General features: G+C 45.2%; 1 protein-coding gene across 11 annotated transcripts in view; it reads left to right on the forward strand.

Moving 5' to 3' along the window:
• Nucleotides 1-4,290: 4,290 nt before the first annotated feature.
• dnajb2 (DnaJ heat shock protein family (Hsp40) member B2) overlaps nucleotides 4,291-21,376 on the forward strand; it is a 114,140-nt gene continuing 97,054 nt past the window's right edge. For 9 of the 11 annotated variants that reach the window (XM_072261005.1, XM_072261009.1, XM_072261008.1 and 6 more), the window contains exon 1: nucleotides 4,291-4,397. The gene's annotated coding sequence lies outside the window, so the exon portion shown is untranslated. Of the gene's footprint in view, nucleotides 4,398-5,986; nucleotides 6,908-21,376 lie in introns of those variants that run through there. The other 2 variants (XM_072261000.1, XM_072261001.1) reach the window with 2 other exon arrangements.

Below are 21,376 nucleotides of genomic sequence, written 5' to 3' on the forward strand. Positions count from 1 at the left end.
AGGCCATTTCACCGAACATCTATGCTCCGTATGCCAGAAAAAACAGAATCTCCCTGTAGCCACCCATTTTAATTCCACTACACCCATTCCCATTCCAACATGTCAGTCCATGGCCTCCTGTACTGTCGCGATGAGACAACACTGAGGTTGAAAGAGCAACATCTTATATTCCATTTGGGTAGCCTTCAACCTGATGGCATGAACATCAATTTCTCGAACTTCTGGTAGCTGCCCTCTCTCCTTCACCATTCCTCATTCCTGTTTCCCTCTCGTATCTTAGCTGCCTATCATTTCCCCCTTCCCTTTCTTCCATGGTCTATCCTCTCCTATCAGATTCCCCCTCCTCGAGACCTTTGTCTCTTTCACTCATCAACTTCTTCCAGCATTTTGTGTGTATTGCTTAGATATTGCTATTGTCCAGATAATCCAAGGCCAAGTGGAGAGCCAGTGAGATTGTATCTGCTGTAGACCTATTGTGGTGATAGGCAAATTGCAGTGAGTCCAGGTCCTTACTTAGGCAGGAGTTGATTCTGGCCATGATCAACCACTCAAAGCACTTCATCACAGTAGAAGTGTGCGTAACTGAGCAACAGTTATTGAGGCAACTCACCCTGCTTTTCTTGGGCACAGGTATGATTGCCGTTCCTTCAAGCAGGTGGGAGCCTCCGATAGACGAGAGATTGAGGATGTTCTTGAACACTCTAGCTAGTTGGTTGGCACAGGTTTTCAGAGCCTGACACCTTGTGAGGGTTCACCCTCATTGAAGATGTTCTGACGACTTCAGAGATTATAGGGTCACCAGATGCTGTGGGACGTTAGGTTTCACCTTGTAGAAAGTAGAAGTCTGCAAACCCTATTACGACTGACATGCATCTGATTCAAAGGTTCATTTTATTATCAAAGCATGATAATAACACAATTCTAAAACACACAACTCTGAAATCTGTCTTCTCCAAATAGCCACAAAACAAAAAAAGAACATGAAAGTCTTTCAGAGAGAAACATCAATCCCACCACCCCCTCATACAAAAAAGAATAGCATCCTAATAATCAACTCCCACCCCTGCACAAAACGGGACAGGGATATCGATTTCCCCAAAAACCCCTCCCCCACATAAAAAACTTAACAGAACATCAACTCCAAATTCTTTCCCCTTGCACAGCACAACAAAATGGAAACAGGTGATTAAAAAAAAGGCAGAATATAAAAACCCTAAGTCTGAAAACGTTCGCAGTCTGTAAACACAATAGTCCAATCCATTAATACAGAACTACAATACCATTCTACGATATCATCAACATTCACCGAAAGAGAGGGACACCACGAGGCAGAGTGGCCTCCTTGCCTGCCACCGTGAGCCACACGGTGAAAGGCCGCTCACAGACTCCTTCTCCAGCAACGATCAAAAGGCAGGCAGTCGACACTGAAACTCTCACTCGCACTCTGCTTTCGCCTTGATGTCTCAATCTTCCTCGGTGCTTTAATCAGCAATTAATGGACACTTTAAACAGTGAAATGGAGTCGAATATCAGCTCACGACATTGATTCCATCTCCAACTTCAGTCACTTTCAAGGACTCTACAACTCATGTTCTCAGTATTATTATATACTTATTTATTATTATTATTTTTCCATTTGCACAGTTTGTCGTCTTTTGCACATTGGTTGTTTGTCAGTCTTTGCGTCTATTTCTCTGTTCTACTATGAATGCCTGCAAGAAGGCGGGAAGTATTTGGTTACTTATATGTACTTTGATAATAAATCTATTTTGAACTATGAACTTTGGTCATCCACCTTGCATGATCTGAAAACTCGACTTCATCGGAAACTCACCTCTTGTTTCCTAACTCCCCTGAAATTCCATTTATTCAGCACCATTGTATTTAGACCATATGATATAGGAGCAGAATTAAGCCTTTCAGCCCATCAGATGTGCTCTGGCATGCCATTATGGCTGACATTTTTTGTCAACTGCCTTCTCCCTATAAACTTTAACCCAGTTACAAATCAAGAACCTTTCAATTTCTGTCTTAAATACATCCAGTGACTTGGCCTCTGTGGCAACAAATTCTACGGATTAATCATCCCTCTGGCTGAAAAAATTCTTCCTTATCTCAGTTCAAAAGGGACATCCCTCTATTCTGAGGCTGTGCTCTCTGGTTCTCGATTCCCCCAATGCAGAAACATACTCTCCATGTTCACTCTGTCTGCGCTTTTCAGTATCTGGTTGGTTTCAATGAGATCCTCCCCCCACTCACCTTTCGGAACTTCACTGAGACAAACTTGTAGTGTTTTCTCTGTAGCATAGGAGGCTGAGAAGAGATCTATTAATTGGTTTATAAAATTACAAGCAGCATAGACAGTCAGAGTAACACACACACACAATGCTGGAGGAACTCGGCAGGTCAGGCAGCTTCTATTGAGTGGAATAAACAGTCAATATTTCAGGCTAAGACCCTTCATCAGGACTGGAAAGGAAAGGGGAAGAAGCTAGAATAAGGTGGGAGGCAATGGGAAGGAGTACAAGCTAGCAAGTCTGGGTGAACACATAGTCGAAGAGTTGGAGAGCTGCGATGATCACAGAGAGGGAGCAGCAAGAGAAGGTCTCGCTGAAGTCCCATTGAAGAGAAAATTTAAGTTTCTTCAGGAGAGGCATACCTCAAAGAGAATTTGTAGTAGAGTAGCAAATCACAAACACAAGAAATTCTGTGGATGCTGGAAATCCAGAGCAACACACACACAAAGTGCTGGAAGAATTCTGCAGGTCAGGCAGCATCTATGGAGAATACCAGTCAACGTTTCAGAATGAGACCCTTCATGAGGACTGGAAAGGGAGTCTTTTTCAAAGGGTAGAAATGTCAAGAACTAGAGGATGTGCATCTAGGGTGAGAGAGGAACAGATTTGAAAAGGGCCTGAAGGGTGGCTTTTCCATGTACTGCATGTGGAATGAGTTTCCAGAGGAAGCAGTTGAGGCAGGTACAATAGTATAGATCTAGGAGCCCTTGGATAGGTACCTGGGGAGTGTGGCCGAGGAGCACATGGGCCTAATCAGGGCATTGGAACTAGCTGGGTGGGCAAGGACTCTCTGAGCCAAAGGGCCTGTATCCAGGCTATATTCCTCTATGACTGTAAGAAACAGGACCTTGAGAAGGCCAATCAACCTCTCAAACCTGCCTTACCATTCAATGGGATGATAGAGACATCATCTTTTCTGTGTCATTCCTCCATAGCCCTTTTCTCTATGATCTAGTATTGATCTACTTCCTCTTCAAAGTTCCACCAATGGTCCAACCATAAGACCATAATGCCGTAAGAGTAGAGCCATTTGGCCCATTAAATAGAGGGGCATCCATTTGAAACAGAGATGTGGAGAAATTTCTTTAGCCAGAGGGTGGTGAACTTGTGGAATTTATTACCACAGGCAGCTGTGGAGGCTGGGTCATTGGGTGTATTTAAGGCAGAGCTTGATAGGTTCTTGATTGGAGAATTCCAGGGAATGGGGCTGGGGGGGAGGATCAGCTATGATTGAATGGCAGAGCAGACTCGATGGGCCAAATGGCTTAATTCTGCTCCTATGTCTTATGGTCAAATCTGCACTTTCGATGTAACAAGCCTCCTCACCATTGAGGGCATCTTCAAATGGCGATTGCTTGAAGGTGGCATCCATCATTAAAGGTCCTCACCACATCGGGCCTCTTCTCATTACTACCACCAGGAGGAGGCACAGAAGTCTGAAGACCAACACTCAAAGTTTTGGAAACAGCTTCTTCCCTATCGTCGTCAGCTTTATAAACGGTTCCTATCTCCACTACCTCATTATTTTGCTCTTCCTGCACTGTTTACTTTTTACATTTTTTTGTATTGCACTGTAAAAACAACAACATTTCACCATATATGTCAGTGATAATAAAGCTGTTTCTGATTATGTCAGGATACAATGCAGAATCTACGATCTCAAGCGACTCCGCGCAGTTGGATTCAAGTCTACGACCACATTAACGCAAGAGATTCTGCAAATGCTGGAAGTGCTCAGTAGATGACGAAGCTTCTATGGAGGGAATGAACAGTCGACGCTTCGGGCCGAAACACCTCATCAGTACAAGTTTGCTGCTGTACACTGTCTCAAAGTACGGAGAGGGCCCTGAAAACACCGAACCGTCTACTCTCCATTCCCTCTGACGTCGCAAGGGTTAACCGAGTCTCTGCGCCTGCGCGCGTCCCCTGATCCCGGGCCAGGAGGCGGGGGGGGGGAGGGAGAGTGGGGACGGAGGGGGGCGGGGCAGGTTTCTGGACTTTTCTGCAGTTTTCATTGTTGACGTCGCGCTGAGATCAGAGTTAGCGCATCTGGCAACTGAGGGCGGGAAGGGAGACGAGAAGAGGCGACACTCACAGCAGGTAGGAAGACGGGGGGGACGAGGGACAGGGGGAGGCGCCCAGGAGATTGCCCGGTCACCCGGCCACCCAGCCACCCAGCCACCCAGCCACCCAGCCAAAGGTTCCAGACGGCGGCAGCTGGTCGTTTGTGGCCGGCTGCGGCGTGCCAGATGGTTACTATGTTGCAGCTACCAGACCCCCTTTCGTCCGATAGATACATTGTTACCCTCTAGATATCTTCTATGTTACCCGCTTCTCCACTCGGCTACAGGCGCCGCAACCTTCTCAGACACATTCGCCCCTCGGGAGCGCGCACGACTCCGCTAGCGCGCTCCCCGCGCTTCTGCTGGGCGCTTGGCGTTCCTTCCATTGACCCGCTTACTCGGGATGAGCGTTCCAGACTTCGCCCGCAAAGCCGTTCGGCCCATGGTGTTTGTCCTAGCTCTGTGGTTGTTGCTTTATGATTGCCACATGCGCCGAGGTACAGTGCAAAGCTTTTGTTTGCGTTCGAGGTAGCACATTGAGGTAAAAATGTTAAACGGTGCAGAATATAGTGTTACAGTAAAGTTACAGAGCAAGTGCAGTGCAAATAGACAATAAGGTGTAAGGGGCATAACAAGGTCGGCTAGTAGATCAAATGTTCATCTTTAGCGTGTAAGAAGTCCGTTGAAGTGTAACCGAACTGATTCTGCAACCTATGGGCTCACTTTCAAGGGTTCTATCTCTCATGCACTCAACATTGTTTATTTATTTATTATTTGTTTTCTTTTCTATATTAGCCCTATTTGTCATCTTTAGTACATTGTTTGTCTTTGTGTTTAGTTTCTTATTGAATCTATTGTATTTCTTTGTGAATGTATTCAAGAAAATGAATCTCAGGGTGACGTGTATGTACTCTGATAATAGATATACGTTGAACTTTCCTATTCTGCTGTTTTCAAAGTAGCTGGCCTTGAGTCTGGTGTAAGTGCTTCTCAAGTTTCTGTATTTTTTGCGTGATGGGACGGAGGAAAGAGAGTTGCTCTGGATTTTCAGCATCTGCACAATCCCTTGTGTTTCCTTGTGGTGAGCATTGATATTGACTTGACAGAACATCATGTTTTGCTTTTGGACCTCACAGTGTATTGTCATCATTTAAGCATTATACTCAGTTATATGGGCACCTTCTGCCCTGCTGTTTTAAAGACCACTAACTGGTGGCCTAGTATGATAATGTGGACTCCTGGCCTCACAATCTACTTTGTCATGGCCTTGCAGCTTATAAAAACAAGCAATTCTGCAGATGCTGGAAATCCAGAGCAACTCACAAATGCTGGAGGAATTCAGCAGATCAGGCAGCATCTATGGAGAGGAATAAACAGTCGCTGCTTTGGGTTAAGATCCTTCATCAGAACTGGATGGGAAGTGGGTAGAAGCTGGAATAAGGTGGGGGAGGGGAATGAGTGTCAGTTTAGAAGGTGATGCTAGGCGATTGGAGGAGAGGGAATGAAGCTAGGAATGATAGGTGGAAATAGTAAAGGGCTGAAAAGGAGGGAATTGGGTCTTGGCCCAATATGGTTATTCCTCTCCAAGTAAGCAACCTCACCTGCAGAGTTCCTCCAGCATTTTGTTTGTTTTACCTTATATCTTAATGTCTACCAGCACTGCACTCTCTCGGTGACTGTAATACTTCATGCTGTATTCTGTTGTTTTACCTTGTACTGCGTCAATGCACTAATGATCAGTGCAGCATACAAAAAGCTTTTTGCTGCACATCTAAACATGTGAAAATGATAAATCAAGGTACATTTTACAGTCTGTCCTAATGACTCTTCCAAAGGTGGATTAGCAGGTTAATTGATCACATGGGTGTAATTAAATGACATGGACAGAAGGGCTGTATTTCTGAATAAAATAAAACTAAAATGATGACTCTAAAACATATAAAAATTATATCCACTTATGTGCATATTCAAAATATTATGCAGCAAAGAATCAAATAGAAATGTGTACCATGTTCATTATAGAACTGTAGGTATTATGGGGTTAAGAAACATTGTTGATTGGAGGGACCTTGGGGTTCAAGTCCGGAGTTTCCTATAACTATGGGACAATATGGTGAAGAAGGTGTATGGTTGGGTACTTGCTACTGGTTTAGACTGAGGCCTGGAGTCAGAGCAATACAGCACGGATACAGGTCCTTCAGCCCAACTACAGAGCCCATCCAGCTGGTCCTAATTAACTGCATTTGTCCCATATCCTTCCAAGCCCTACCCCTCCATGTACCTATCAAAAAGTTTCTTAAAGTTGGACTGCGTCCCATCAGTGAGTGGAAACACAAGAAGTGGTGATTTCAGTTGCATACATAGCTAAAGATTAAAAAAGGTAGTGATTCACAGCTGTTTTTGGAGTTGTCTGCACCCAGTCAGTGAACAGGATTCATTAGAAGTGACTAATAAAAATAAGGCAGGGACAAGTGGAGCGGCCATTGTGTGAGTGTGCCAACGATGAAGTGACTTTGGCTCATCAAGCTGAGGCGAAGTAAGTATCTGGTAAGTTTCTTCTTATTCTTTAATCTCCATTTCTTGTGTCTCTTAGGGCATAGTTAGTTCAGTGAGACTAGCTCCAGGGGTTGTGTTTTGTTCTGTGTGGGAATTCTGGGAGACCTCTGGCCTCTCGGATAACCACATCTGCACCAGATGCACTGAGCCGCAGCTCCTCGGAGAGCTTGTTAAGGAACTGGAGCTGCAGCTCAGTGACCTTCGGCTTATACAGAGATTGAGGAAGTGATAGATAGGAGCTACGGGGAGGTAGTCACTTACATGCAAGAGGCATGTAACTGGGTGACTGACAAGAGAAGAAAGGGAAGGGAGTAGCCAGTGCAGAGTACCCCTGTGGCCATTCCCCTCAGTAATAAGTATACCACTTTGGATACTGTTGAGGAGGACGGCCTTCTGGCGGAGCCACAGCGACTGGGTCTCGGGCCCTGTGGCTCAGAAGAGAAAAGAGGTGAAGAGGATGGCAGGTCTGATAGGCGATTCCATAGTTAGAACTGTAGAGACAAGATTCTGTGGGCAGGATAGAGGCGACTGGATGGTACATTGCCTCTCAGGTGCCAAGGTCAGTGATGTTAGGGATATTTTGGATTGTGTCCAAGACATTCTAAACAGGGAAGGTGAACATTGGTACATATTGGCACCGATGATGTTGTCAGGAAAGAAGAAGAGGTCCTGAAGAGAGAGATTAGGTAGCTAGGTAGGAAGCTAAAAGCAGGTCCTCTTTAAGGCAGAGGTTGATAGATTCTTGCCGCCTCTGTTTCCGAGCCTATTTCTTTGGCAAGTTCTCCCCACCCCACACTGATGACCCCTTCTCCCATCTTCAACCCTCCTCCTCTTCCTGGAGCCCCCCCGCCCTGGTCTTCTCCCTGCTCTGGACTTTTTCATTGCCAACTGCCAACAGGACATTAACCGTCTAGACATTAACACTCCTTTCTCCTTTTCCAACCTCACTCCTTCCAAACGCTCGGCTCTCCACTCCCTCCGCACTAATCCTAACCTCACCATCAAACCCTCTGATAAGGTAGCTACTGTGGTAGTCTGGCGAACTGTCCTCTACCCTGCTGAGGCCCAGCGCCAACTCTCAGACACCTCTTTCTTATCCCTCGAACAGGACCCCATGAAGGAACACCAGTCCGTTGTCTCCCACACCATCATCAACCTTATGGACTCTGGGGATCTCCTATTCACTGCCACCAATCTCATGGTTCCTGCACTTTTCTACCTCCTACCCAAAATTCACAAAACTGCTTGTCCAGGTAGGCCCATTGTTTCAGCTTGTTCCTGCCCCACTGAATTCGTACCTGCATACCTTGACTCTATTTTATCACCCCAGTTCAGTTCCTTCTTACCTACATCCATAACACCTCACATGCTCTTGATCTTTTCAAGGATTTCAGGTTCCCTGGCCCCCAACATCTTATTTGTACTATGGATGTCCAGTCCATATACATCTCCATACCCAGGAAGGCCTCAAAGCTGTCCGTTTCTTTCTGGACACAGTCCCAACCAGTTCCCCTCCACCACCACTCTCCACCGAACAGAGCTTGTCCTTACTGTAAATAATTTCTTCTCTGGCTCCTCCCACTTCCTTCAAACAAAAGGGTACTTGCATGGGTCCTAGCTATGCCTGCCATTGTGTTGGCTATGTGGAACTGTCTATGTTCCAAGCCTACATTGGTAACCGTCCCGCACTTTTCCTACGCTACATTGATGACTACATTGGTGTTGCTTAATGCACCCGTGGTGAACTCATCGATATCATTCACTTTGCCTCCATCTTCCACCCAGCCCTCAAATTCACCTGATCCATTTCCGACACTTCCCTTTCTCGATCTCACTGTCTCTATTTCCGGAGACAGCTTATCCACCAATGTCTATTATAAACCGATGGACTATACCTCGTCCCACCCTGTTACTTGTAAAAACACCATCACCTTCTCTCAACTCCTCTGTCTCTGCCCCATCTGCTCTCAGGATGAGGATTTTCATTCTAGAACAAAGGAGATGTCCTCCTTTTTCAAAGAAAGGGGCTTCTCTTCCTCCACCATCAATGCTGCCCTTAACCACATCTCTTCCATTTCATGCACGTCTGCTCTTATCTCATCCTCCCGCCACACTACCAGGGATAGGGTTCTTCTTGTCCTCACCTACCACCCCACCAGCCTCTGCGTCCAGCACATAATTCTCTGAAACTTACGTCACCTCCAACTGGATTCAACCACCAAACACATCTTTCCCCCCCCCCACCACCTTTCTGCTTCCTGTAAGGCTCACTCCCTACACAGCTCCCTTGTCTATTTGTCCTTCCCCACAGATCTTCTCCTGGCACTTATCTTTGCAAGCAGAACAATTGCTACACTGCCCCTCCTGTATATCAGTAAGACCCGACATAGATTGGGAGACTGCTTTGCTGAGCATCTATGTTCTGTCTGCCAGAACAAGCGGGATCTCCTAGTGGCTGCCCATTTTAATTCCACTTCTCATTCCCATTCTGATTTATGTCCATCCATGGCCACTTCCACTGTTGTGATAAGGCCACACTTAGGTTGGAGGAACATCACCTTATATTCTGTTTGGTTAGCTTCCAACCTGATGGCATGAACATCAATTTCTCAAACTTCCAGTAATGCCTCCCCCCATTTCACCATTTGCCAGCCCCTTTTCCCTCTCTCCTGCCTGCCTATCACCTCCCTCTGGTGCTCCTCCACCCCCCTCCCTTTTTTCATTCTTCCATGGCCTTCTGTCCCTTTCACCAATCAACTTCCTAGCTCCTTGCTTCATCCCCCGCCCCTCCAAGATTCACCCATTGCCTGGTGTTTCTCTGTCCCCTCCCCCACCTTTCAAATCTATTCCTCAGCTTTTTTTCTCCAGTTCCGCTGAAGGATTTTGGTCTGAAATGTCGACTGTGCTTTTTTTCCATAGATGCTGCCTGGCCTGCTGAGTTCCTCCAGCATTTTGTGTGTGTTGATAGCTTCTTGATTAGTCAGGGCACGAAGGAATACAGGAAGAAGGCAGGAGGTTGAATCTGAGAAGGAAATGGAGCAGCTATGATGAAATAATGGAGCAGACTTGATGGGCCAAATGGCCTAATTCTGCTCCTATATCTTGTGGTCATAATGGTCTTAAGTAAGGCTCTTAGAATCAGTGTTATCATCACTGAAATACACTCAGTGGTCACTTGTTTTAGGTACCTCCTCTACCTAATAAAGTGGCCACTGAGTACGTTCATGATCTTTTCTACGGATGCTGCCCGACCTGCTGAGTTCCTCCAGCGTGTTGTGAGCATTGCTTTGACCCCAGCATCTGCAGATTATTTTGTGTTTATGTTCATGATCTTCTGCTCCTGTAGCCCATCCACTTCAAGTTTCGATGTGTTGTGTGTTCAGAGATGCTGTTCTGCACACCACTGTTGTAATGTGTGGTTACTTGAGTTGCTGTCACCTTCCTGTCAACTTGAACCAGTCTGGCCATTCTCCCCTGATGTCTCTCATTAACAAGGCGCTTTTGTCCACAGAACTGCCAGTTACTGGATACTTTTTGTTTCTCGCATCGTTCTCTGAACACCCGGGAGATTGTTGTTCTTAAAAATCCCAGGAAATCAGCAGATTCTGGGATACTTGATCCACTCATTCTGGCACCAACAATCATTCCACAGTCAAAGTCACTTAGATCACATTTCTTCTCCATTCTGATGTTTGGTCTGAACAACAGCTGAACCTTGACCATATCTGCATGCTTTAATGCATTGCTTGGTGCTACATGATTGGCTGATTAGATATTTGCATTAATGGGCAGGTGTGCCTGATAAAATGTCCAGAGTGTAATTATTAAATACATAAATGTATATTTATGGGGTGTCCAGGGTGGGGTAACACCTCTGGTGCATCGTGTGAAGTTTGTAGTTTTGCAGCAGAAGTCTGATGCATTATATAATACTAGGACTGCCCTTCTATAAAAGGATTAGATGGGAAGAAACACAAACAAAATGCTGAAGGAACTCAGCAGGTCAGGCAGCATCTATGGAAATGAATAGATGGTCAATATTTCAGGTTGACACCCTTCTTCAGGACTGAGATGGAAGGGGGCAGATGACAGAATAAAAAGGTGGGGTTGAGAGGGGAAAGAAGATAGCTGGAAGGTGATAGGAGAAACCAGGTGGGTGGGAAAGGTCAGGGGTGAGAGAAGAAAGAATCTGATAGGAGAGGAGAAAGGGAAGGAGGAGGGGACCCTGGGGGAAGTAATAGCTAGGTGAGAAGAAATAAAAAGATAGAGTGGGGGTGGAATTTGTTTTCTGGAAGGAGAAATCAATATTCATGCCATCAGGTTGGAGGATACCTGGACAGAATGTAAGGTGTTGCTTCTCCACCATGAGGGTAGCCTCGTCTTGGCACTAGGAGGCCGTGGACTGATATGTCGCAGTGGGAATCAGAATTAAAATGCTTGCCCACCAGGAAGGCCCACTTGTGGCAGATGGTGCAGGGTACTCGACAAAGCGGTCTCCCAATTTACGTCGGGTCTCACCAACGTAGAGGAGGTTACATCAGGATCACCGGATGCAATAGACGACACCATCAGATTTGCAGGTGAAGTGTTGCCTCACCTGGAAGGAATGGTTGAGGCCCTAAATAGAGGTGAGGTGAGGGTGGAGGTGGATTAATGGGCGTGTAGCACTTGTGCCGTTAGCAGAGGTAAATACTTGGAAGGGAGATTAGTGGGGAGGGATGAATGGACAAGGGACTAGATGGGACAGAGTTTGTCAAATGTGTTCAGGAAAGTTTCCTTAATCAGTATGTAGAAGTTCCTGTGAGAGAGTGTGCAATATTTGATCTCCTGTTGGCCAATAAGACAGGGCAGGTGACAGAAATTTGTGTAGGGGAACAATTTGCATCTAGTGATCATAATGCCATTAGTTTCAAGATAATTGTAGAAAACGATAAGATTTGGTCCTCAGTTGAGATTCTAAATTGGAGAAAGGTCAATTTTAATGGTATCAGAAAGGATCTGGTAAGTGTGGATTGGGACAGGTTGTTTTCTGGCAAAGATGTACATGGTAAGTGGGAGGCCTTCAAAATGAAATTTTGAAAGTACTGTTGTATGAATTATCTCTTATAACAATAATCAGTGAGGCACAGAGAGATCTGTATTTACGGACAAGTACCTTTATTGTTTAAGCCAACAAGTACGTGAATTCATACACTAAATACCTCGTGTGCACACCCGCTAGGTGTGCCTGAGTCTCCTGAATAATCAAAGAATAGCAGAGGTATTATCCGGGCAAAGGAGTCTATGCTGGCCAGGCATTACTCGTAGTCCCGGTTCACTCACCACATGTTTCACGCAGGGTCGCTCATGCTTTTGTCTGCGATTGTTATTCTTCGAAGTTACTGCTGCCAGCACATATGAAACATCCACTTTTATATCCATTCTTTATCAATTCAAATATCGCATTCCAGTGTCATTGGCCACAGGTCATGTGTCTGACCTTTAACACCTTGTTATTGGCTCTGCTCCAAGCCAGCATCCATTTATTGCCCTTTTCCCATCAAGTGACCGTCAATAATTTATGGCTGTTTGTTCTCAATCAGCAATGAACTGGATTCACTCCAGGCAGGCACTAACCTCAATAATCACAAACCTGCATGTTGTATCCAACCAAAGAACATCTCACAAATAACTTCTTATTTGGAAATGATCTCCAGTCCAGCAGATTACCTGGAGTATCATTGTGTCCTCTTTAAAACATTGATCAAGTCAAGCATGTCAAGCTCACAAAATGGGGAATAGTCTGTTCACCAGATGGCAGCCTCCACCCCCAAACTCGCGGCAAGAGCAAAGACAATTAGACTGTCTGCTTCCACTGTCCTTGATTCTTTTGAATTCACTGATATATAGAATGTAGTTCTTTCTGACCAACCGTACAAAGTATGTGCCTGAGAGGGAAATGGATCAGCCATGATGAAATGGCAGGGAAGACTTGATGGGCCAAATGGCCTAATTCTTCTCCTATATCTTGTGGTCTAAAATTGGCTCTCTGGAACATCAGAGTGGTTATCTATACATGGAGCCAAATCAATGGGTGAGACCTTAAATCGGTTATTTGCATCTGTATGTATGTGGGAGATGACACAGTCTATAGAAGTGAGGCAAAGAAGCAGCGAGGTCATGGATCCTATATTGATTACAGAGGAGGAGGTGTTTTTCGTCTTTAGGCCAATTAGGGTGGACAAATCCTGTCTCCCTCCATGTGGGAGGCAAGTGCAAAAACAGCAGGGGCCCTAGCAGAGATATTTAAATCATCGTTAACAACTGGTGTGGTACCAGAGGACTGGAGGATAGCTAATGTTGTTTCACTGTTTAAGAAAGGCTCAATGAATAAACCTGGAAATTACAGGCTTGTGAGCCTGACATCAGTAGTGGGAAAATTATTGGAAGGTATTCTAAAGGACTAAATATGAGTATTTGGATAGATGTGGACTGATTAGGGATAATCAGCATGGCTTTATGTGTGATAAGTCATGTCTAACCAATCTTAGAGTTTTCAAGGAAGTCACCATGAAAGTTGATGAGGGCAAGGCAGTGGATGTTGGCTACATGGACTTCCACAAGGCATTTGACAAGCTACCGCATGAGAGGTTGGTCAGGAAGGTTCATTCACTTGGTCTTCAAGATGAGGTAGTTAACAGGATTAGAAATTGGCTTTGTGGGAGAAGCCCGAGAGTGATTGCAGATGGTTGCCTCTCTAACTGGAGGCCTGTGATTAGTGGAGTGCCACAGGGATTGGTGCTGGGTCTGTTGTTGTTTCTTATCCAGATCATTGATATACTTTACAATGTGGTGAACTAGATCAGCAGATTTGCAGATGACACCAAACTTTGGGGTGTAGTGCACAGCAAGGAAGACTATCAAATCTTGCAGTGGGATTTGGACCAACTGGAAAAATGGGCTAAAATAACAGATGGAATTTAATGCAGACAAGTCCGAGGTATTGCACTTCTGTAGGACCAACCAGGGGTAGGTCTTATACAGTGAACGATAGGACACTGAGGACTGTGGTAGATCTGGGATTCAGGCCCATAATTCATTGAAAGTGATATCACAGGTAGATAGAGTCGTAAAGAAAGCTTTAGGCACATTGGCCTTCAGAGATCATAGTATTGAGTACAGGAGATGGGACGTTATGTGGAAGTTGTATAAGATATTGGATGAGGGCTAATTTGGAGTATTGTGTGCAGTTTTGGTCATCGATCTACAGGAAAGATGTAAATAATATTGAAAGAGTACGGAGAAAGTTTACAAGGATGTTGCCAGGACTGGAACACCTGAGTTAAGAAAGATGAAATAGATTTCAACTTTATTCCCTAGAACACTTCTGGTCAAGATAATGTCTGCATACAACATTCCTTCGGTCAATATCTTCTGGATAGTTCATGAAACTATATATTTCACTTATCTTGCATGTGATTCTGGAACTGTTGGAGCCTGTGAATTGCTGTTTGGAGATTGTTTGGGTGTTCTAGCACTCTGCAGTCTCCGAGTGGATTCCGGGAGGCAGAGGCAGTGTGCGGGAACTTCGTAGGCAGGCTGTGGTACAGGGCGCAAGCCAAGGTTTGACACCATTTCGCTGATTAAAGCAACAAGGGAGATTGAAGCATTGAGGCATCATTTGGCCTCATAACTCTGCCCCACCATTTATGAAACTCTATTCCCCTAAAAATATTCAAAGACTTTCCTCCACTAATCTTTTGAGGAAGAGAGCTTGGACTAATTTCAAAAGATGATGTTGTCCCCCTGCCTTTTTATTCTGGCATCTTCCCCCTTCCTTTCCCGTCCTGATGAAGGATCTTGGGCTGAAACTATGACTGTTTATTCCTCTCCATAGATGCTGCCTGACCTGTTGAGTTCCTCTAGCATTTTGTGTATGTTGCTCAAGATTTTCAGCATCTGCGGAATCACTAATGTGTTAAATCCTCTCTCAATTTTACCTAACTCCAGTGGTCTGTCTAATCTTTCCCTCTCGGGCAAACTATGGATTCCAGGTACTAGTCTGATAAACTTTCTCCAAACCTCCTCTCAGCTGATTTGGTAGAGCGCTGAGTCACAGAGTGGCTAGGTTTCTGGACAAGCAACTATGTGGTGCCCGGAGTTGATGGGCAATGTGACGATGATCAGCGTGACAGGGCTGTGGCCATAAATAGGCTGGTTACCACACACTTGATCCTCAATGCCTGAAAATAGCAGCTCAGGATTCCACTGATTTAACGTTTAAAAATAATAAAATAACATGTAGGACTTTCATGCATAAACAGCCATAAGCGAGTTTTTAAAATGTATTTACTAGAATGTGAGTGTTACTGGTGAGCTCAGCAATTATTGTTCTGAACTCTGTTGTTGTTCATTGTTCTAAATCACTAAATCTGCCGTCACAGTACCAATTGTGGAAAAGTGATGAGGATCACTTTATTTGCCAAATGCATTTACATGTATTCGGAATTTGCTGTAGTGTATTGGTGCAACATGCAACAATAAACAACGCATTCAGTAATCATAAAGAATCGCAGAAAAGTAAGGTTAGAGGCTAAAGTACAGATAGGAAATAAAATGTGCATAAATATATCAATACTAGCATGTATTTGCAAAGTAAATAACAAAAATGGCTTTAAAAACGCAAACACGAGGAATTCTGCAGGTGCTGGAAATTCAAGCAACACACATCAAAGTTGCTGGTGAACGCAGCAGGCCAGGCAGCATCTCTAGGAAGAGGTACAGTCGACGTTTCGGGCCGAGATCCTTCGTCAGGACTAACTGAAAGAAGAGCTAGTGAGAGATTTGAAAGGGGGAGGGGGAGATCCGAAATGATAGGAGAAGACAGGAGGAGGAGGGATGGAGCCAAGAGCTGGACAGGTGATTGGCAAAGGGGATATGAGAGGATCATGGGACAGGAGGCCCAGGGAGAAAGAAAAGGGGGAGGGGGGGAAACCAGAGGATGGGCAAGGGGTATAGTGAGAGGGACAGAGGGAGAAAAAGGAGAGTGAGAGAAAGAATGTGTGTATATAAATAAATAACGGATGGGGTACAAGGGGGAGGTGGGGCATTAGCGGAAGTTTGAGAAGTCAATGTTCATGCCATCAGGTTGGAGGCTACCCAGATGGAATATAAGGTGTTGCTCCTCCAACCTGAGTGTGGCTTCATCTTTACAGTAGAGGAGGCCGTGGACAGACATATCAGAATGGGAATGGGACGTGGAATTAAAATGTGTGGCTACTGGGAGATCCTGCTTTCTCTGGCGGACAGAGCGTAGGTGTTCAGCGAAACGGTCTCCCAGTCTGCATCGGGTCTTGCTAATATATAGAAGGCCACATCAGGAGCACCGGACGCAGTATATCACCCCAGCCGACTCACAGGTGAAGTGTCGCCTCACCTGGAAGGACTGTCTGGGGCCCCGAATGGTGGTAAGGGAGGAAGTGCAAGGGCATGTGTAGCACTTGTTCCGCTTACAAGGATAAGTGCCAGGAGGGAGATCGGTGGGGAGGGATGGGGGGAATGAATGGACAAGGGAGTTGCGTAGGGAGTGATTCCTGCAGAAAGCGGGAGGGGGCGGGGAGGGAAGGATGTGCTTAGTGGTGGGATCCCATTGGAGGTGGTGGAAGTCCTCCGTCTCCACCGCATCTGCTCTCAGGATGAGGCTTTTCATTCCAGGACGAGGGAGATGTCCTCCTTTTTTAAAGAAAGGGGCTTCCCTTCCTCCACCATCAACTCTGCTCTTAAACGCATCTCCCCCATTTAACGCACATCTGCTCTCACTCCATCCTCCCACCACCCCACTAGGAATAGGGTTCCCCTTGTCCTCACCTACCACCCCACCAGCCTCCGGGTCCAACATATTATTCTCCGTAACTTCCGCCACCTACAACGGGATCCCACCACTAAGCACATCTTTCCCTCCCCCCCCCCACCGACTTTCTGCAGGAATTGCTCCCTACGCGACTCCCTTGTCCATTCGTTCCCCCCATCCCTCCCCACCGATCTCCCTCCTGGCACTTATCCTTGTAAGTGGAACAAGTGCTATACATGCCCTTACACTTCCTCCCTTACCACCATTCAGGGCCCCAGACAGTCCTTCCAGGTGAGGCGACACTTCCAGGTGGGGTGCGTCCGGTGCTCCCGATGTGGCCTTCTATATATTAGCGAGACCCGACGCAGACTGGGAGATCGTTTTGCTGAACACCTACGCTCTGTCCGCCAGAGAAAGCAGTATCTCCCAGTGGCCACACATTTTAATTCCGTGTCCCATTCCCATTCTGATATGTCTGTCCACGGCCTCCTCTACTGTAAAGATGAAGCCACACTCAGGTTGGAGGAACAACACCTTATATTCCGTCTGGGTAGCCTCCAACCTGATGGCGTGAACATTGACTTCCGCTAATGTCCCACCTCCCCCTCGTATCCCATCCGTTATTTATTTATATACACACATTCTTTCTCTCACTCTCCTTTTTCTCCCTCTGTCCCTCTGACTATACCCCTTGCCCATCCTCTGGTTTCTCCCCCTCCCCCTTTTCTTTCTCCCTGGGCCTCCTGTCCCATGATCCTCTCATACCCCTTTGCCAATCAACTGTCCAGCTCTTGGCTCCATCCCTCCCCCTCCTGTCTTCTCCTATCATTTCGGATCTCCCCCTCCCCCTTTCAAATGTCTTACTAGCTCTTCTTTCAGTTAGTCCTGACGAAGGGTCTCGGCCTGAAACGTCGACTGTACCTCTTCCTAGAGATGCTGCCTGGCCTGCTGCGTTCACCAGCAACTTTGATGTGTGTTGCATAAAAATTGCTTAAAGTATTTCCAGTGCATTGCAATGATGAGGGTGGGTGTAGCTAGAATGGTTGATCAGATTAACTGCCTGGGGAAAGAAACTTCTAAGATGGGGTGAAGTTGCTGTTTTAATAGCCCTATAATGCTTTTCAGAAGGGAGCTTTTGGAAAAGGCAGTTTGCAGTGGCTGGCTTCTGCAATGATTTTCCTTGCTCACTTTTTTTGCACTGGACAGTACATTACTTGCAGTGATGGTAGACCGGAGACAATAACCTTTTGTGCTGACCTTATAGTTTGCTGTAGTTCACATATATTGTGAGAGAATTCACTCCCCCTCAAGTAATTCACACACAAAATGCCACTATCTTTCAGTTCTGAGCATTACTCTGTTGGAGCACTCTCGAGATTACCCCAATATCACCTCTGACAGTGAATGGATCACTGATACTCTGTCGTTGAGGCCACACTTTCAAGGCTGTGAACAGTTCGCTATCACTAAACTAATTGTAAATCATATTATTAGCAGCAGGTACCCCAACCATAGACCTTCATCAACACCCTATCTACCTGTGTCATACTACAGTTACAGGGTGCTATGAAATTGAACCTGAAGGTCCCTCTGATCATTAACACCCCTTCTTATGAGGATAGGTTGAGTGAGCAAGGGCTTTTCTCTTTGGAAATAAGGAAGCTGAAAGGTGACTTGATAGAACTATACAAGATGATGAAACATAGATCAAGTGGACAGCCAGAGTCTTTTTCCCAGGGTGGAAATGGCTAACCCTGGGGGACACAACTTTAAGGTGATTGGAGGAAAGTATGGGAGGAATGACAAAGTTTTGTTTTACAGAGTGGTGAGTGGGTGGGTGGCAGTAGAGTGACAGTAGAGGCAGATATAGTGGAGATATTTAAGAGACTCGGGTATATGGATGAGAGAAAAATGGAAGGTTATGTGGGAGGGAAGGGTGATTAATCTTACAGTAGGTTGAAAGGTCAGTACAACATTGTGGGTGGAAGGGCCTGTGCTGTACTGTAATTTTCTATATTTTAGTTGAATTGCAATTGCCTATTGTATTTAATTGAGAGAAAAGTTCCTTGGGATGCCTTGTGGTCACGCAGGATGCTATAGGAATGCAATTATGTCTGATGGAGGAATGTCCGAGCTTTCTCCGTGGGCATTTTGCGATGTATCCCAGAGGGAAAGGAGCCCAAGCTGGGTTCTCTACTTCCTAGTTGTCCCGAGGAGACACTGGCACATAGCTTGGGGTTCATTACACTTCCCTTAGGTCCCACACCACCAGTTTCAGGAGCAGTTATTATCTTGCAGCCATCATATTTCTGCATGATAACTTCACTCACCACAACTCTCAACTGATTCTGTGACCTCCAGACTCACATTCAGGAACTCTACAGCTCATGCTCTCAGTATTATTATTTTTTGTATTTGCAGAATTTTGTCTTTTTTGCACATTGTGTGTTTTGATCAATCTTTGTTTATGTATAGATTTTCTTAAATTGTATTTCTTTATTTTCCTGTAAATGCCTGAAAAAAAATGAATCTCAAGGTAGTATATGGTAATATATATGTACTTTGACAATAAACTTTACTTGGACTTTTTGAATTCCTGAGGAGACTTGCAGAGGGCTGCAGTCACAAACTGCTCTCTGGGTGTCCTGGAAGTTGAGTTGAACTCTTTCAAATTTCTGATATAAAAGCAACTGCAGCAAGCTTTATCAAGTCGTTGGATGTATTTAAATGAAGGTTGATGGGTTCTTGATTAGTAAGGGTGTCAGAGGTTACAGAGAGAAGGCTGGAGAATGGGGTTGAGAGGGATAATAAATCAGCCATGGTGGAATGGCAGAGAAGACTTGATAGACCAAATGGCCTAATTCTGCTCCTATGTCTCCACTGGAAAGTGTCATGGTGAGGTAGGCATCTCAACACGTTTTCTCAAAGAGGCACATTTTTGGAAGCAATGTAGAGGGAAGGGTTTTGCAAGGGTATTAAAGAACATAGAACCAGGCAGGTGAAGCCAAGGTCACCATTGTGCATTGGTGTAACACAGGAGATCATTAGAATCTGAATCTGGTTTATGATCACTGACGTATGTTTTGTCGCAACTGCACAGTGCATTACATAAAATTTACTGTAAATTACACTAAGATTATATTAACAATAGTACAAAGAGAGCAGAATAGTGAGGTTTATGGGGTCATGAGCCATTCAGAAATCTGATGGTGGAGGGGAAAAAGCTGTTCCTAAGACATTGAGTGCTCATCTTCAGGGTCCTGTACCTCTCCTCCATGATGGTAATAATGAGAAGAACTGAACTGAATTGACTTTATTACCTACATCTTTCATGTACGTGAGTAAAAATGTTTACGCTATGTTGTCTAGATGTGCAATGAATGGTGATTTATTAAAAATGGTATGTACAATAATATAACATAGAAATACAGTTGTGTCGACATGAATTAATCAGTCTGATGGCCTGGTGGAAGAAGCTGTCCTGGAGCCTGTTGGTTCTGGCTTTTATGCTGTGGTACCGCTTCCTGGATGGTAGCAGCTGGAACAGTTTGTGGCTGGGGTGGCTCGGGTCCCCATGATCCTTTGTGCCTTTTTTACAGACCTGTCTTTTTAAATGTCCTGAATAGTGGGAAGTTCACACACACCTACAGATGCGCTGGGCTGTCCGCACCACTCTCTGCAGGGTCCTGCGATTGAGTGAAGTACAGTTCCCTTACCAGGCAGTGATGCAGCCAGTCAGGATGCTCTTCATTGTACCCATGTAGAAAATCTGTAGGGTTTGGGGGCTCACACCAAACAAGGGCACGACCTGGATGGTGAGGGTCCTTCATGATGGGTGGTGCTTTCTTGAGGCATCGCCTTTTGAAGATGCTCATGATGGAGTTGACTGAGTTTACAACCCACTGTAGCTTTACCCATTCTAAGGTGGTAAATTGGATTAGACATTGGCTCAATGGAAGAAGCCAAAGAGTGATAGTAGAGGATTGCTTCTCAGAGTGGAGGCCTGTGACTAGTGGTGTGCCACAAGGATCAGTGTTGGGTCCATTGTTATTTGTCATCTATATCAATGATCTGGATGATAATGTGGTAAATTGGATCAGCAAATTTGCTGATGATACAAAGATTGGAGGTGTAGTGGACAGTGAGGAAGGTTTTCAAAGCTTGCAGAGGGATTTGGACCAGCTGGAAAAATGGGCTGAAAAATGGCAGATGGAGTTTAATACAGACAAGTGTGAGGTATTGCACTTTGGAAGGACAAACCAAGGTAGAACATACAGGGTTAATGGTAAGGCACTGAGGAGTGCAGTGGAACAGAGGGATCTGGGAATACAGATACAAAATTCCCTAAAAATGGTGTCACAGGTAGATAGGGTCGTAAAGAGAGCTTTTGGTACATTGGCCTTTATTAATCAAATTGTTGAGTATAAGAGCTGGAATATTATGATGAGGTTGTATAAGGCATTGGTGAGGCCGAATCTAGAGTATTGTGTTCAGTTTTGGTCACCAAGTTACAGGAAGGATATTAATAAGGTTGAAAGAGTGCAGAGAAGGTTTACAAGGATGTTGCCGGGACTTGAAAAACTCAGTTACAGAGAAAGGTTGAATAGGTTAGGACTTTATTCCCTGGAGCG

This window comes from Mobula birostris, chromosome 6 (genome assembly GCF_030028105.1).
Source record: "Mobula birostris isolate sMobBir1 chromosome 6, sMobBir1.hap1, whole genome shotgun sequence".
Taxonomy (NCBI): Eukaryota; Metazoa; Chordata; class Chondrichthyes; order Myliobatiformes; family Myliobatidae; genus Mobula; species Mobula birostris.